The sequence below is a fragment of the Ochotona princeps genome, chromosome 29 (genome assembly GCF_030435755.1).
Source record: "Ochotona princeps isolate mOchPri1 chromosome 29, mOchPri1.hap1, whole genome shotgun sequence".
NCBI lineage: Eukaryota > Metazoa > Chordata > Mammalia > Lagomorpha > Ochotonidae > Ochotona > Ochotona princeps.
The window spans coordinates 2875296-2890324 of NC_080860.1; the positions used below are offsets into that span (position 1 = coordinate 2875296).

The window sequence follows — 15029 nt, forward strand, 5'->3', positions numbered from 1 at the left end:
AGGCAGAGAGCAGGGCACAGAGTACAGGGCCCAGGGCTGTGTCCAGGGTACAGGGCCCATGGCCCAGGGTGCAGTGTCAGTGGTGCAGGGTATAGAGCCCAGGGCCCAGGGACCCAGGGTTCAGGGTGCAGAGCTCAGGGCCCGGGACCCAGGGTTCAGGGTGTAGAGCTCAGGGTCCGGGACCCAGGGTTCAGAGTGCAGAGCTCAGGGTCCGGGACCCAGGGTTCAGAGTGCAGAGCTCAGGGCCCGGGACCCAGGGTTCAGGGTGTAGAGCTCAGGGCCCAGGACCCAGGGTTCAGGGTGCAGAGCTCAGGGCCCAGGACCCAGGGTTCAGGGTGCAGGGCCTGCAGCGTGCAGCTCTCTGCTTCCACACACTGTCCCTCTGGGGACCCAGGAGTCCGTCGTTGAGCACCTCTGGACCCTTCCTGCTGAAGAGCGGTGTGTCGCAGATTTCCTTCTGAGCCTGTTCTCTAGATCACACTGTGCATGGCTGCTGCCTGGAAATCATCATTCCCAGTAGTCACAGGGCTGACTTCACTTGAGATTTATTCATATATTGAAAAGAGAAAGTTAATCTTTCATCTTCTGTTTCACTCCCAAAATGGTCACAACAGCTAAATTTGTGCCAGGTCGAAGCCAAGAGCCAGGAACTTCACACTGTCTCCCCTGGGTGACCGGGCCCCGAGCAGGGAGCTGGGCTGGGACTGGAGCAGCCAGGACTCCACCGTGCAGTCTGGTGGAGGATGAGGTGTTCTGCACCCCAGCAGCCCCCGAAGCGATCTGTGGTACAACAGCGCCTTTCACACAATCGGCCATGCCACTTGACTCTGAAAGTTCCACCTTTGAGGTCACACAGGGCATGCACGAGTTCCCCGGGATGAAGTTACATCTCTGTCCTGGTGTAACCATCCATGCATCGCCATTGGTCTCCAGTGGCTTCCAGTCTAATTCTTGCACAGGTGGGCCAGTGGTATAGAAAGTGAGACTCGGGCCAGGCCTCTCACACCTGCCAGCCCTGGTGGTTCTCCCTCACTGAGCCACTCTGACCCAGCTAAGTGTCCCACATTGGTAAGAAAGATGAAGGCACAGGTCGCAGTGTGTAAGCTTGCATTTCTGTCAGCACGTGTGTAACTAGGGTGGTCCGCCGTCATCTTCAGTAGTGATCATTCTGGTCCCTCCCCACGATCAGCTCCAAGAGCTCCAGTGGCGTAAAGCAATGGCTTCGGCCCTGAGGGGCTTGGCTGGTGGTGAGCTCTGGTCCCTAGGGGACACCAGGCGAGGCAGCAGTGTCTGGTTGGGGAGAAACGCTGCGTCCCTCCTCTGCCTGCTCCTGTGGGACAGGTGCCACGTGCTGGGGGATTTTCCATCAGATGCATTTCCAACAGAGTTTGTCAGGAGCAGAAGACCGTGGTGTTAGGATCCTGTTCCAAGCTGAATGAGGCTAGAGCTCAGGGCTGGAAGGCTAAGAGGAAGGCCAGTGAGTGCCGTGCAGGCAAATGAGAGCTGTCCCGGGCATGGTCCGGAAGGGAGTCGGCAGTTTTAGGGGACCACTGAGTGCCTCCAGAGCTCACTGGCAGCCAAGGTTGAGTTGGGGGGCCTCTGCAGGTGGTCTCAGTGCTGCAGGATCTTCCTGTGCAGCCCCCGCCTCGGGGCTGAGGCTGAGGTGGGGGGCACACAAGCCATCCCCACGCCTGAGAGTGAAGCTGGGCTTCCCCAGAGCTGTGGCTCTCGGCCCATGAACAGCCGGCAGACCTGGAGGGTCCCTGCACTTGGTCGTAGGGGCCTCTCCACCTGGGCGTGGGGCGTGGTGCTTGCCTTCTGAGAAGCCGGCTGTGCTCCGACCTTGGAGTTGGGAAGTCTTGGCTCTGCTGGGCATTCAAGGGAGGCCCCCGGCTTGGTGTGTGTGAGGTGGGCACCTGCCATTGCAGTGTGCACGGTCCTTTCCGGGTGGTGGTTCTCCACTCCTTGATGGAGTTTTACTTCGTCTGTCCTCTGGGCCAGCAGGGGCCTTGCTGCAGGTGGGCCTTTGGAGCTTGATTGACAGCGTGCTCTGACGTGAGCTCCTGACACAGACATGCTCACGCTGCAGACCCTGCACAAGACTTTGTGACAGTCAGTCGTCAGCCTTTGCATGCACACGGACACTGCAATGCAGTCAGTGAAAATCGTGGCTGCCTTTGACTAAAACCAGGCTGAGCGTGTCTTAGGTGTCCCCTGCCCTGGGATGGGCAGGCTGCCTGCTTCGCCCTGGAGGGACAGCCAGCTGGCGTGCCCCACCACCTCCATCTGCTGCTTCCTGGCCTGGTTCCCACTGTGTGTGTCAAACCACCATACACTGGAGCAAGAGGCGAAGGCAGCAGAGTCCTCTTAGACCACCAAGGGGCTGCCTGGCCAGCACCGTGGATGAGCTGAGACAGCCTCAAGAGGCCCTGTGGCCCTGTGAGAGCTGATCTAGGGCAGGGACAGCGTGGGAAGGTTTCCCTGGGAGCCGGCCAAGTCTCAGAAGGGTGTCCAGTGAGAGCTTGGCTGTGCCACTCCATCTTTGTAGGGAACAGAGCGCCCCCATAGACCAGCTTTTCTGGGAGCTGCCGTGTCCCCCATATGCTCCAGGCCTGCCCTTGGTTTTAATGCCCTTGCAAATGCAACATATTGCCTATGAACGAGAAAGTGTGGTTGCGAACATTCCAACATATTTGGTACTCAGAGGCACCTGGCAGAGAATCCATGGGGAGTGGCAGGTGGCAAGGTACTGTTTATCTGTGTGAATTTTAATTTTTTTTACTAGTCTTTACATAGTAAATATTATTATTTTTGTAAGATTTATTTATTTTAATTGGAAAGGCAGATTTACAGAGAGAAGAGGCAGAGAGCTCACATCCACCGATTCACTCCCCAAGTGGCTGCAACAGCTGGAACTGAGCTGATCTGAAGTCAGGAGCCCAGAGCCTCTTCTGGGTCTCCCACGCAGGTGCAGGGTCCCAAGGCTTTGGGCCGTTCTTGACTGCTTTCCCAGGCCACAAGCAGGGAGCTAGAAGGGAAGTGGAGCAGCTGGGACTTGAACCAGTGCCCATATGGGATTCCAATGCATGCAAGACGAGGACTTTAGCCACTAGACTACTGCGCCAGGCCCCAGTAGTAGAGATTATAGACCAGTTGCCCCAATTCCAGTCTACAGAGAATTACGGATTTTAGTCGTTTTCACTGGAGGATAAGAATAAGAATTGTTAGAAATGTGCATGTGCACATGCCTTACCTGAAGGGCCAGAGTACTCAGCTGAGGGGGCAGAGTACTCAGCGGGGCGGAGTACTTAGATGAGGGGGAAAGTACTCAGCTGAGGAGACAGAGTACTCAGCGGGGCGGAGTACTTAGATGAGGGGGAAAGTACTCAGCTGAGAGGGAGAGTACTCAGCTGAGGGGGCAGAGTACTCAGCTGAGAGGGCAGAGTACTCAGCTGAGTGGGAAAGTACTCAGCTGGGAGGCAGAGTACTCAGCTGAGGGGGCCAAGTTCTCAGATGAGGGGCAGAGTACTGAGCTGAGGGGACAGAGTACTCATTGAGGCGACAGAGTGCTCTCCAAAGCAGTATCTGAGATGTGTAAAAAGCAGTTTCTAGGGCCCGGTGTGATAGCATAGAGGTTAAAGTCCTCACCTTGCACATGCCAGGATCCCATATGGGTGCCAGTTCTAATCCCGGCAGCCCCACTTCCCATCCAGCTCCCTGCTTGTGGCCTGAGAAAGCAGTTGAGGACGGCCCAAAGCCTTGGGACCCTGCACCCGCGTGGGAGACCCGGAAGAGGCTCCGGACTCCAGATTGGCTCAGCTTCAGTCGTTGCGGCTGCTTGGGGAGTGAACCATCAGATGGAAGATCTTCTCTCTCTCTCCTCCTCTCTATATCTGCCTTTCCAATAAGAACAAATAAATCTTAAAAAAAAAAAAAAAAGCAGTTTCTAAAGGTATGTGTTTCCCGAGTTGTATGCCTGTGCAGTTTCCTGTTCTGGAGCGGCAGTGCTGGGGGTCTCCGGCCTGGGCTGTGGGCACCGAGGAACCGGGAGGCCCCCTGCCCTGGAGCCTTGGCGCGGGCTCAGCTGTGCATGGGCTGCTCCCCCTATGTGTGGGTGCATTCCACGTTCTTGCACAGCGCCTGGCTGCAGCCGGGCTGTTTCACATTGCCCCACACTGCATACCCCCACAGTACTCACTGGAAGCGCCCTTCTTTTTTTTTTTTAAATTTCAAGATTTATTTATTTTTATTAGAAAGGCAGATTTACGGAGCGAAGGAGAGACGAAGTTCTTCTGCCTGCTGGTTCACTCCCCAGCTGGCCTCAACAGCCAAAGCTGAGTTAATCTGAAGCCAGGAGCTCGGAGCTTCTTCTGGGTCTCCTACACAGGTGCAGGGTCCCCAGGTCCTGGGCCGTTCTCCACTGCTTTCCCAGGCCACAAGCAGGGAGCTGGATGGGAAGGGGAACAGTCAGGACATGAATGCATTTATATGTGATCCTGGGTGTTCAAGGCAAGATTTAGCCACCATGCTATTGTGCCAGGCCCTCACTGAAGGAACGGGCCGTCATACATTTGCTCACCCCCAGAGAGTGGCATCACTTCTTTTTATACCCCAAGTTCACAGGGATCTAAAGCACCTTGGAGCTCGGTTGCTAGTGTATTCTGTGCTGTTTGAGACCTTCATTCTTGTCCATAGCATAGAAGCACACTGAAAGGTTAAAGTGAATCGCTTTTGCTCTGTACCTGGGGCTTTACACTTTATCCCTAAACTTGCATTGAAAGCCTGAGGAACTGCTTTCAGTCCAATTAAGACCTTTCCCATGTAGAAATCTGTCTTAATGTTTACCATCTCAACACTGATCAACAGCATTATTGTGCGAATTGCAGAGTTTACATCCACAGCTTTCTGTGGACAGGGTTTCCTGGTGCCCATGGAGCCACTGGCTGGGACCCTGCCCTTGAGGTGCTGGCACTACCGGTGCCACAGTATTATTGGGTGTTTTGGCATGATTGCCTAGATTTCTTGAGAGTCTGTTAAGACCCTAGTAAGGTTTACAGGTTGACTGATTTCCTTAAAAACAGACATTTCTTTCCATTGGAGGCATTTTAACAGCTTACGTATCTCCTGTCACGGAGCTGTGTGGCTTGCGTTGGGTCAGGGTACTCCCGTGGGAGCCGCGCACCGTGGGCAGCCCGTCTCTAGAAACTGGCCACCTCTGCTGGTGATGCTGGGCTCCCTGTTGTGTGCTGGTTCTCAGCTTCGGTTCACCACCTCATGGCATCAGAAAGTGGGGGACAGTTTACATTTTTAGGCAGCTCGGTGCATGTCCACAGCCGTTTTCTCAGAAGCCAAAGAAACGAGCAAGCACAGCCTGTGCTCCAGTCCAGCATGGGGAGCGCACGCAGCAGGGCCAGCTGCACGCCTGTGTGTCCAGCTGCCACTCGCCTGCCGCACACTGGCCTCACCAGGAGTGTAAGATGGGGAGAGGCAGCCATCCAAGTGGTCTTTCAGCTGACTGTGGCCTCCTGCTTGGTCAGGCACTCTGTGCTATGGGAAGGAAGCTGTGTGTAGCCAGGGCTTGTCCCTCCCTAGAGCGCCACCCCTCACTTGACCCTAGGAACCCCAAGCAGAACAGAGTGGAGCTCTAGCCAAAAGGGAAAGAAGACTTGCTTCAGGTTAGCTGGGTTCTGACCCACAGCTACACTGAACGCTGGTGCTCTGCTGGGGGGGACCCCCTCAAGCCTGGACACCCCTGCTGGCTGCAGCAACCCTGAGTGTTCCCCCAGGGACAGTCTTGTCCTTGCCACTCTACACAGTGCCGTCCCCCTGCTCGCCTCTCTCCCCACAACACCCAGGCAAGGCCTGAGCTAAACTAGCACACGGGCAGCACGTGTGTCTGAGCCTGTCTCACTGCCAGGCCCGACCTCGAGCCTCTGTGCTGTGAGGAAAGGTGTGGTCAGGTGGATGTGAAAGGCCCAGCAGGTCGCTGAAACCTGGGGTCTGAGGTACTGGCATGAAGTACTCTCCGGGCACCGCTGGGCACAGTGGGCGGGTTTGTTGGCCATCCACACAAGCACAGAGAGCTATTTCCTGAGCAGGTAAGGCTTTCTCCCTGATTTGGGGTTTTTGTTTTGTTTCGTTTTTCTCCGGCAATGAGAATAAGCCCTGGGCTCAGTGGGCACCCGGCAGGAAAGCAGACCTCAGGGCCCCTGGCTTTGCAGTAGAGGGTCGGAGGGTGCTCTGTCTGCAGGGCCTGGACACCTGCAGCTGAGTGGGCAGCAGCCGGTACTTCATGCAGACCGTAGCATGGCCAGACGCTTGGACTGTGGGCCCCAGTGGAGTGAGCAGGGCCGTCACCCATCCTGAGCGTGGGTGCTGATGAACATGGTAGGAGGAGTGAGCTCCTTGGGGCGGTGGAACCCGAGGCCCCACGCCAGCCCCAGTCTTCCGGGAGGTGACCCCATGCCTGTACCTCCTCCCCTCCCGCTGTTTACCCTCCTGCCACACTGGCCTCCCTCAGGGAGGGGTTTTGCTTCCACGTAAAAATTTGGCATTTCCCACTTCCTGCCTCAGCCGTCCCAGCTCTCCCGATGTAACCTGTGCAGAGTTAGGTGTCTGTCCCCACAGTCCTTCCTCGGCATCTGGTAGCTGCTGCATGTGTCTCTCTGCAGAGGGGAGTCACTGCTTTGCAGGGGTCTGCACTGTCACTCGGGAGCAGGAGGAGCTTGCCTGGCTCCGCCTTCCAGGCATTGGAGGTTTTCTTCCTAGCTGAGGCTGTGTCCCCAGATACATTGCAGCATGGATTGGGTACCCAGTGTCACTTTAGAAACCTGCTCACTTGATTGCTAATGTTCAGGTGTGTCTTTAAAAAGGGTGTGCTGTCTGTGGCAACAGGCCAGTAAACTCCAAAGGATAAAATGAAAAGCAGAATTCATACTAGGAGCCTCTTGGTGATTGCATTGGTCCGCAGGCTGTGGGGTCCGTGGGCAGCACTGCAGTGAGAGGAGAACTGCCTTGGCCGTGCTTGTGTCATTTGGTCACAGCGCAGCCCAGGCAAAGCTTTGTCACGGCCCAGCACTAGTGTGGCCTCAGTATCCGAGTTTTTGATACCCAGAAGGTGACAGCCACAGCTTATTCTGATGTGGCCGTATCTCCCCACTGGCGAGTGCCTCATATGTGCACTTAGAATCGGTACAGTTGGCGCATGACATATTTGTACAGTTGGCTCAAAACAGACACATTTCCCCAGCACCCATACGCTGCACTGTAAGATCCTGCTGTGGGGATTTGGGGTCCCAGCTGCGTTATTCTGGGATTCACACCTCTGCATGAGAAAAGAATACAAAGCAGCACCATGGGTAAAGTGTGGGAGTGGAAGTGGGATTTATTGAAGGAGGTAGAGAGTGAAAATTCAGACTTGAATGTGGGCGGCCCATGACGAGAGGAATGCACCCAACCGTAGCTCAGTGGTCCCTTCGTTAGCTGGGTGTGCCGTCCTAATGAGTGTACAAATGAGATGGCATTTGGACAGGGTTTCCTGCATGTGATAATCTGTGCCAAGTTTCATCATGTCTGCACAGGGAGCTCAGCGTATGTGGTGTCCCCACGTGTGGCCTGGCATCCGCGTGTTCAGCATGGTGTCCCCATGTGTGGCCTGCTGTCTGTGTTCATCATGGTGTCCCCATGTGTGGCCTGGCATCTGCATGTTCAGCGTGGTGTCCCCACATGTGGCTTGGCATCCGTGTTTTCACCATGATGTTCCCACATGTGGCCTGCTGTCTGTGTTCATCATGGTGTCCCCACGTGTGGCCTGGTGTCTGCGTGTTCAGCTTGGTGTCCCTATGAGTGGACTGGCATCCACATGTTCACTGTGGTGTCCCCACATGTGGCCTGGTATCTGCATGTTCACTGTGGTGTCCCCACATGTGGCCTGGTATCTGCATGTTCACCGAGGTGTCCCCACATGTGGTCTCATGTCCACATGTTCTGTGTGGTGTCCCCACATGTAGCTTGGTGTCTGTGTGTTCACTGTGGTGTCCCCATGAATGGCCTGGCATCCGCGTGTTCACTGTGGTGTCCCCACATGTGGCCTGGTGTCCTTGTGTTCACTGAGGTGTCCCCACATGTGGCCTGGTGTCCTTGTGTTCACTGAGGTGTCCCCACATGTGGCCTGGTGTCCTTGTGTTCACTGAGATGTTCCCATGTGTGGCCTGGCATTTGTGTGTTCACCGAGGTGTCCCCATGTGTGGCCTGGCATCCGTGTGTTCACTGAGGTGTCCCCACTTGTGGCCTGGTGTCCGTGTGTTCACCACTGTGTTCCCACATGTAGCTTGGTGTCTGCATGTTCACTGAAGTGTCCACACGTGTGGCCTGGCATCCGCGTGTTCACTGTGGTGTCCTCACGTGTGGCCTGGCATCCACGTGTTCACTGAGGTATCCCCATGTGTGGCCTGGCGTCTGTGTGTTCACCGAGGTGTCTCCACATGTGGTCTTGTGTCCGCGTGTTCTCCGAGGTGTCCCTACATGTGGCCTGACGTCCGTGTGTTCACCGAGGTGTTCCCACATGTGGTTCATGTCCGCGTGTTCTGCATGGTGTCCCCACATGTGGCCTGGTGTCCATATTTTTCACCGTGGTGTCCCCATGAGTGGCCTGGCATCCATGTTTTCACCGTGGTGTCCCCACATGTAGCCTGGTGTCCGTGTATTCATGTGGCATCTCTGTGTAGAACTCTGCACATTCATCATGGCATCTCTGGCAGGGGCATAGGTGCGTCCCAGGAAAGTGGGTGTGCTGAGTTATGCCAGGGGGTGGAGTTAGGGTTCAGGGCTCCAAGACAGAGATGCTCAGTGCCTCCCAGCTTGTCGCTACCTGCCAGCCTGCTGCCCGGGCCCCTCAGTACAGTGTGTCATAGACTACAGGAGTCCCGAGCATGCCCTCACTGTCCTTCTTGCAAAGGTGAAGGTTCAGTTTCGGAGTGGCTTTGAGGGGTGTGTGTGTGTGTGTTTTAAGATTCATTTATTTTTATTGAAAAACAGATACACAGAGAGGAGACACAGAGGTCTTCCATCCGCTGATTCACTCCCCAAGTGGCTGCAATGACCGGTGTTGAGCCAACTTGAAGCCAGGAGCCTAGGCTTCCTCCTCGTCTCCCATGCAGGTACAGGAACCCTAGAGTTTGGGCCATCCTGGACTGCTTTCCCAGGCCACAGGCAGGGAGCTGGATGGGAAGTGGGACCACTGGGATTAGAACCAGCGCCCATATGGGATCCCAGCACATGCAAGGAAAAGGCTTTAGCCACTAGGCTACTGCACTGGGCCCAGCTTTGAGCATTTTTTAGTCTTTCTATTTGACAGCTGTCTTACTAACCCAGTTTAAGGCTTACATAGTTACTGTTGTCCTTCCCCACCTTATCATCATTACAGTGAAGCACATGTAGACTTAGCAACACAGAACGTGCTGCCAGGTGACAGGTCGAGAGTGGTCCCCACTGAGTGTCCATGTTAGAGAACCTTGGCTTCTGTACTTGGTGCTGGGACAGAATTGCCCTCGTGAGGGGTGCACGTGCTAGTGAGAAAGAGGGGTGGCCTGACTGCAGCTGGCTGCGAGGAAGACATGGTGTGGCACAGGATAATGACAGCAGTGGCAGAACGGAAGGGCTGGGTGGTTCTGCAGCGCATCGGGGCGGGGCCTTGGCAGAGGAGCTGTTGGAGAGAAATTGCAGCAGTGACGCTATAGTCCTGGGGGTGGGGGTTCTGCTCACGCAGCTGCCCAGTGCGGCAGTCCCCAGCTGTGTGGACAGTTGATGGAGAGCATCAAGTGTGAGCTGACCCCATGCACTCGGACGCTCGAGAGGGCAGCAGGAAATCAAGTGTCCTGTTGTTACCAAGTTGTGTTAGAAAGTACCTCTTTGAATAAACTCGTCCAGTTGTCACACACCTGGATGAAATGGTATCATTGCACCGCTTAACAGGCAAGGAAGGGGGACACGGGTAGTTCAGGGTGACTCAGCCAAGGCCACCTGGGGAGAGAGCAGAGCTGGGGCCCAACCCCACCCCACTGTGAGCCCACAGATCTCATTGTATCTGAGGGACTCCTGGGACAAGGGGCAGTCGCTCCGCAGCTCCTCATGTGTCACCATGGCTCTCAGGTGACAGTGGAACCTGCCTCTGCACAGCCGGCCTTCTGCTGAGCCACAGCCCTGAGTGGTCAGGTCCCGGTGAGTGCTTTGAGAGTGGAGAAGTCCTGAACCAAGGGGCAGGCCTTTCTGACAGACAGTGCAGGTCCTTGTGCCCATCTCGAGAGGAGGCATCTCCACAGTGCCAGGAGGGTTCCATGTGGCCTGGCAAGGCCAGTTAGCCCTGCCATCTGTGCCTCAGTTTCCCTTCTGCGAAGAGGGGAACTAGTAGGTACCTGTCATGGGTTGAGGGAATTCAGTGAGGCAAGGGGGGTAGCACTCTGGTGACCCTAGCATGCAGCAGGCAGCAGTAGCACCCCACCATGCTCCCCACAGTCACATCTGCCATGACTGGTCATGACGCCCAGGGCTCAGTGGACACTGACCGCCCCTCCAGCCCCCTGGATCCAAACCCTGCAACTGCAGTTCAAGAGCACATTGGGGAGTCCTGGGGCCTTTGAACGTGGACTTGCACCCAACTGCCTGCCGTGCTTGGCAAGTCAGGCAGGGCCTCGGCTCCTTAAAGCACCCCACCTTTGTGCCTGTATGCACGGCTGTTCTGAGAGTGACTGGTTCAGGCCTGGCCCTCCGACAGCTGGCCAGTGCAGCCACAGGTGCGATATTCATCAAGGCTTTCTGAGGCTTCTTGTGGTTGGAAAGTGTCTCTGAGTGCCTTCTTGCCAGGCTGCCTTTACCCACAGTGGGCACCATGAGTGAACCCAGCCTGTGTCCAGTGGTGCCTGCTGTTAAGTGCAGTGGACACATCTCAAAGGGCATTGGGGTTGGGGAGATGCTCTACGTAGCAGCTGTTGCCCTGAGATGAGAGCTGCTTCAGCCTCTGAGCAACAAGGGAAGTGGCCGCCACGCTCAACCTGCTCATGCTGCACACGAGTGCTGACTGACCCACGGGCGGAGGGGAGCCGATTGCTTGGAAGACATCAGTACAGCTGACCTAAGGACCAGGCACTCTAGTGGGAATCTTCCCTGAGTGTGGCTGTGGGCAGCCACTTGTGGTAAGGGAATCTGAATCGAATGGGTCCCAAAAGAACGAGTGCATGATGACCAAGGGTTGTGAGTGGCCCCTGGAGGGGCAGGAGGGCAGCCGGCCAGCTGGGCACCCGGGAAGAGTGGCTGAACATAGGTGCCAGGTGGTGACCCCTCCTGAGGACAAGGACAGTGAAGGGGCCACTGGTCATCCTGTGTGCTTTGACGTGACTGGTGAGCGTCGGATGGAGCAGGGAGTTCCTCTGGCCAGCCTCTCCCAGCTGCTCACGTAGCGTCTTGTCTCTGAAGGCCGCTTGTTTCTGCCTCCGTTCCTGGTGTGTGCTCCTGCCGGGTCAGTGGCAGGTCTACCTGTGTGCTGGAACGGACAGTCACCCCTTCCCTCGCTCCACCATGGCAAGTACAGCAGTGGCACGTCTGGTTCCCTCTGGCTTTGCCCAGTTGCCCCTGGGTCTTGGTGGGTAGAGGCTGTGTGGGGAGTTTTTCTCCTCCCCAAACACAATGGACGCCTCCCTAAAGATCTAGAATGTTTGACTCTGGAAGTTCTCCTGTCCCCTGACATAATAAAGAGGAAAGAACTTAGAAGGTACGTTTCGGGAGCCAGTCTGAAGTGTCACCTGTCAGCGTGCCCCCCTGACCTGCACAGCACAGGCAGCCCATGTGAGGAGACGCTTGAGAACAGACGGCGCCACATCGGGACCACCACCTCCCCAGATGCGGAGCAGGAGGGTCAGGCAGCCTCCGGAGGACACACCAAGGCCGCTCACAGAAGGCTGCCGTGAGTGAAGACCTAGGGAATGGTAACTGTCTTCCTGAAGGGATAGGTTTCTCTTTGAAGAATGTCAGTACTTTAGCTGTATGATTCCAGAGAGTCGTGTGATGAAGACAGGTAACGTTGCAGCTCACGCTCGGGAGGCCTGCAGTGACCGACTCCGCGTCTGGGCCTGGAGGCTTTCCTGACAGCCTCCCTGCACTGCAGCTGTCTGTGGGCCTGCTGGGTAGAGCTGGATGCCAGTGGGGACGGGGTGCCTTGTTACACAGCTCGCAATCTACAAGATGACAAGATGGTGCTCACAAACTGGAGTCCTTCCGTGAGTGCCACGCCTCAGATGCTAAACAGGTTCTGGTCTGGTCAGCTTCTTGCAAACCACGTGTGAGACTGGGCTGGCCTTGCTGGAGCATATGGGTCAGCTGATGGGTACCTCTCCTCCCTTACAGTGGGGCATTATTCTGCCGACCCACGGAGTGAGGGAGCAGGTCCTGCCGTGGGGTAGGCCATTGAGGGAGATTTTTAAAGCAAGTGAATGAGGTTTCATGGCCTGGGAGCTGCAGTTCAGACCACGATCCACAGGTTGGAGGAGGTGACACCTGTAGCTGTTTTCCTTGGTGTGAACGGATGTGTGGTGGTTGGGGTCGCCACATCCAGTCATGAGCTAGTAGATGGTGTGAACCTGCACTCACAGTTGTCCCCTATAGGAGTAAGAGAGCCAGCTCGTCCCTTCCTGCAGGAACGGCCGCCCGTAGGAGCTGACGAGTTCTCAGGTCTCTGGCTCAAGGCTCACTTTGGCAAAGGGCCCTGCTGTCCAGTCACCAGTGTTTTCAGCTGCAGCTTTTGAAATGGGGTCATTTGGGTGATCCCTGGAGTATCTTCACCCTGGGAGCTGCCCCAGAAGGACAGGAGGAGCGTGGGAGCAGAGTGAGCAGGGCCTGAGCAGCCCCCATGGCCCTGCCTGAAGGGGCAGGAGATGGGAACCACATTTCCGCTGCCCAGGATGGGGTCTGCACGGGTGCTGGGCCCTGGGTCTTCATGGCCCCAGCCACTCTTGGGCCCAGCAGCCCCGTGGAGACCCACCGTGAGCAGTTTGAAGTACAGTTGCTTTCCTCGTGAGACGTGTTGTCAGCACATAGACACTTACGATGGCTTTTAAACAGAAGCCGAACAGACCTCTCACCATTTGAGGTGATCAGGGTTCAGGGAAACCCAGCCAGGAGCTGCATGCTGTAGGCTCCAGTGGCCACGGCCCTGCCTGCGGGCCCTGCACACTTCTGTGTCTGGTCGCAGACCTCCCATCACGTCCAGGAGCCTCAGTGTTCTGCCAGGGAGTGGCTCTTGGGGCCTGTTGGGGCCTAAAGCACTCGTGCTAGGTCTCCTGTGTTACGATAGCAATGCCGGAGAACCACAGGAGTGTGCCATGCATGGGGGGTGTGCCCTGGGGCCTCAGGCCATTTGCTGCTTGTCTCGAGAGCGCAAGTGGTGGCTTTTGTAAACATTTCCGTCCCATTCGTTTTTCCAGCAGTCCAAGATGACCCTGCAGCCATGCTCCCAAAGCGTGTTCTCACTTGGTTAGTGGATAATGGCTAGTTTTTAAAGAAAATCTGCTTTGCATTTTTTCTGCCTATGAAGTAATATGTTTTTTTTTTTTTAAAGATTTATTCATTTTATTACAGCCAGATATACACAGAGGAGGAGAAACAGAGAGGAAGATCTTTCGTCCGATGATTCACTCCCCAAGTGAGCCACAACGGGCCGATGAGCGCCAGTCCAAAGCCGGGAACCAGGAACCTCTTCCGGGTCTCCCACGCGGGTGCAGTGTCCCAATGCATTGGGCCTCGACTGCTTTCCCAGGCCACAAGCAGGGAGCTGGATGGGAAGTGGAGCTGCCGGGACTAGAACCGGCGCCCATATGGGATCCCGGGGCTTTCAAGGCGAGGACTTTAGCCGCTAGGCCACGGCGCCGGGCCCTATATGTTATCTTTAAAGGAGATTTAGGTAGTACCAAAATAGAATTGTTCAGTGAAATCACCTTAACCCACCCTGACACACGTGCTGTTAACACTTCGTCATATTTCCTTTCTAGGATTTTTCTGTTGGCTGTGTATCTTAAAACATGATGATGCTATACATATAGTGTTTTTTCCTTTGCTGAAGATTTACTTATTTGAAAATTATACAGAGGGGAACGGCTGAGATTTCCCACGCGCTGGTTTATCCCGCAGATGGCCTCAGCTGCTAGGGCTGAGCTGGGCTGGGACCAGGAATTCCCTCTGGTCTTCCCCCGGGGCTGAGAGGGGCTGAAGTACTTCTTTTACCTTCCACTGTTCTTCCCAGGCCATGAGCAAGGAGCTGGGTCAAAGGTGGGCAGCTGAGATGCAGACCAGCACCTGTATGAGATATACTGGACACTACAACACCGGCCCCTATATACCTTTATATATGTGTGTGTGTGTGTGTGTGTATGTATACACTATATATATATATATATATATATATATATTTGCAAGGCAAAGTGACAGAAGGAGAGGGCATGAGTGAGCTTCTATCAGTTGGTTCACTCCCCAAAATGGCCACAACAACCAGGTGTGGTCCAGGTTGAAGCCAGGAGCCTGGAACTCCATCTCAGTCTCCCACAGAGGTACCAGGGATCCAAGCACTTGGGGCCGCCTTCTGCCGCTTCCCAGGCACATTAGCTGGAAGTGAGATCACAGAGAAGCCATGACTCCAGCGTAACCCGCTGCACTTCAAACCGGGCCCATTACACAGCTCTGACCATGGTTGAGTTTGTTTTGCTGTGTGTTTGCATGTATTAAGATTTATTTATTTTTACTGGAAAGTCAGAATTACAGAGGAGAGACAGAAAGATCTTCCATCCACTGGTTCACTCCCCAAATGGCCACAATGGTCAGAGCTAATCAGATCCAAAGCCAGGAGCCAGGAGCTTCTTCTGGGCCTCCCATTCAGGTGCAGGGTCCCAAGGCTTTGGGGCATCTCTGCTGCTTTCCCAGGCCACAAGCAGAGAGCTGGATAAGACGTGAAGCAGTCAGCATATGAATGGCACCCATATGCAATCCTG

At 55.4% G+C, this 15029-nt stretch overlaps 1 protein-coding gene across 2 annotated transcripts in view; it reads left to right on the forward strand.

The window, feature by feature from the left end:
- Nucleotides 1-15029, forward strand: part of CCDC92 (coiled-coil domain containing 92) — a 28805-nt gene that overhangs the window by 3902 nt on the left and 9874 nt on the right. Inside the window, exon 1 of one of the 2 annotated variants that reach the window (XM_058656546.1) lies at nt 11760-11978. The exons of the other annotated variant lie outside the window; for it this stretch is intronic. The gene's annotated coding sequence lies outside the window, so the exon portion shown is untranslated. Of the gene's footprint in view, nt 1-11759; nt 11979-15029 lie in introns of those variants that run through there. 2 annotated transcript variants of the gene reach the window in all.